We start from the raw sequence: 2,737 nt of genomic DNA, 5'->3' as shown, positions 1-2,737 counted from the left end.
AGAAGCGAGCTATAGTCTGGCTGAGAAACTCCAGAGGCCCAGGTATCTGCATGACAAAGTAACTAGGATAAGGAGAGAATGTTAGTTGTAATTAAAAAGTCTGTTTTTGAGGTTTGAGGGCAGATTTAATATCAGGGGACAACATCCAATTTCCATAATAAGTCCTAAAGGCAGCTGGGAACACATCTCTGAGGAGTAACATGTGTGTCCCTTTTCCCCAATTATATCAGAGTAAGTGGGGGCTAGGTGGGAATGACACCAAGCTGACACGTTAGCTTTGACCTGTCCAAGAGTTACACTTCTGAAGCATAAAATCCCACTTTACTAAGTCAGTTTTCTTGTTTTTTTGTGAAACATATCATGGCTCCTGTTGAAAACATATGAGAATTTTTACCGTTGAGAGTTGCGAGGTGGTATTTCCAGTGCTGTAGATACAGAGTAGAAGAAACATGGCCAGAAACATGGATCTGGAGAAGGAAAGTCATAATCTGAGTGTCCTGTTGTCTTCCCCCTTTCTCATAGTATCAAGCATAGACGACGTGTCACTGATTAGATCTGCATACCTCACCACTGCCCACTGCTATCACCCATCAGCTATCACTCCCCATTTCTCCTATGATCTTTTTATTTATTCAGTAACTTATTTTCTACAAGTACTTTTTTTCCCTCAGCGTCCTTTATATACTGGTGGAGCACCTAACAACTCCTTGACATTCCCACATTGCCTTTCAAACAATGTCTCTGGACCATCTCTGGTCAACAGAGCCAAGCAACCGGCATGTTATGATTTCAGCCTACTCCCCTTAATTCTTTCACTGTTACATTGCGCTTCCACATCCACTATTTTTCCCTGTTAGGTTTTGTCACTAACTTAGGCTAAGTGTTCAGGGACCGGGACCAGCTTTTTGTTAGGTCCACAAGGGCTAATAGGAATGCTTATTGATTTAGTACTGCAATAAAAATAATAAGCATTAAATGACAGAATGGTTGAATCATAGTAATGGAAAAGTACAGAACTGGAGAGAATCCTCCAAAACAAGCAAATAAAAAAAAAAGAAAAAAGGGGAAACTCAAGAAGCAAAATAAACAAAAAAAGAACACTGAAATGAAGAAAAAAATTCAAGAGAAAAATGTAAACAGGAACAGATGGGAAGTAACAAAATAAGGTAGAGAAATTTTGCAGAAGAAGATATGAGAGGGGGAGAAAGAGCAAGAGAAATGCCTGAAGATGGGAACAACAAAAAAATAAAGAGTTCTGGCACTTCTTATTCAGATAAAATTTTCTGCTGACTTTCCTATGAAAGATTAGGAATCTGGATTTGAACTCTTCATACAGACAAAATTAATGAACTTCAACTGAGGAAGGTAAATGCATGCCACAAGCACTGTTAATCTTTGGGGAACTTTTAGCAGTATTATTAGAAAAAAATCTGTTTGTTTCTAAGTATATGTTTATACACTTAGCATATCAATTACTTAAAAATATATTTGAGGCTGCAAAGTAAAGTTTGCTGGTGATACTGAGTAAAAAACAAATTATATATAGACCAGAGACTCTTCTGAAGAGTTGCAGAAAGATCTCATGCTATTATCAGATGAGTAAACGGTCAATGAAATTCATGTAAATATGGGTAAAGATAATACAGATGCCAAAAAAAAAATCGCAGCTTTAAATACACAGTGATGGATACTGAACTAGCTGGTACTGTTCAGGAACTTTAACAGGCAAGCCCATAAAAATGTAAACTTAATGCTAAGTAGCCACTGAAAAAGGAGACAGAATTTTAGGAATTATTAGGAAAATACTAAAAAAGAAAATCAGATAACATAGTTTTGCTAGTAGAAGTTCTTGGTGTGCCCACACCTTGAATACTGGATACAGTTCAGCTCTCCCCTCTCAAAGAAGAGCAGAGAATAGTGATAAATATGGGAATATATGGGATGGTTTGAATATAAAGAACAATTAAATAGACCATGACTTTTCTGCATAGATAAAAGACAGATAGGTGAAGAATATGTTAATAACATGAGTAGCACAGGAGAAGAACAGAAAATGATTGCTTACTGTGTCTTCTCATCCAACAGCTAGGTGACATCAAATAAAACTAAAAATAAAACTTTTCTCATATTCAAAACTAGTACATTCAAAACAGACAAAAGCAGTCACTTTTTCTGTAACATAGTTAGGCTGGGAAACATGATGCCATGTTAGATGCTAAAAATGATCCAGTTTCAAACAGGATTTGGAGAAATTAATGGAATAAAAAAGTTGTTAAGAGTTATAACATGCAAGGATACAACCATTAGCTGGTGGTAAACTACAAATCCTTAGAAGTTGGGATTTTTTTGGGAAGCATCTTCCTCTGGTCTGTGCTTCTACCTACTTGGCCAGTGTTGGAGATACTGGGTTACGTGGTCCTTTAATCTGACTCATTATTACTGTTTTTATATTCTCACATTTTCAGCATTTCATTTATGATACAGACTTTACTTATTTACATAATCTCTGTGTGCTGGTTTTGACTGGGATAGTTAATTTTCTTCACAGTAGCTGGTATGGGGCTGTGTTTTGGGTTTGTGCTGGAAACAGCGTTGATAACACGGGGATGTTTTCGTTACTGCTGAGCAGTGCTGACACAGAGTCAAGGCCTTTTCTGCCTCTCACCCCACCCCACCCCACCAGCGAGCAGGCTGGGGGTGCACGAGAAGCTGGGAGGGGACACAGCCGGGACAGCTG

This window comes from Pygoscelis adeliae, unplaced genomic scaffold (assembly GCF_000699105.1).
Source record: "Pygoscelis adeliae isolate BGI_AS28 unplaced genomic scaffold, ASM69910v1 Scaffold294, whole genome shotgun sequence".
NCBI lineage: Eukaryota > Metazoa > Chordata > Aves > Sphenisciformes > Spheniscidae > Pygoscelis > Pygoscelis adeliae.
The sequence above is the reverse complement of the archived record's forward strand: the minus strand, read 5'-3'. Positions refer to the sequence as shown.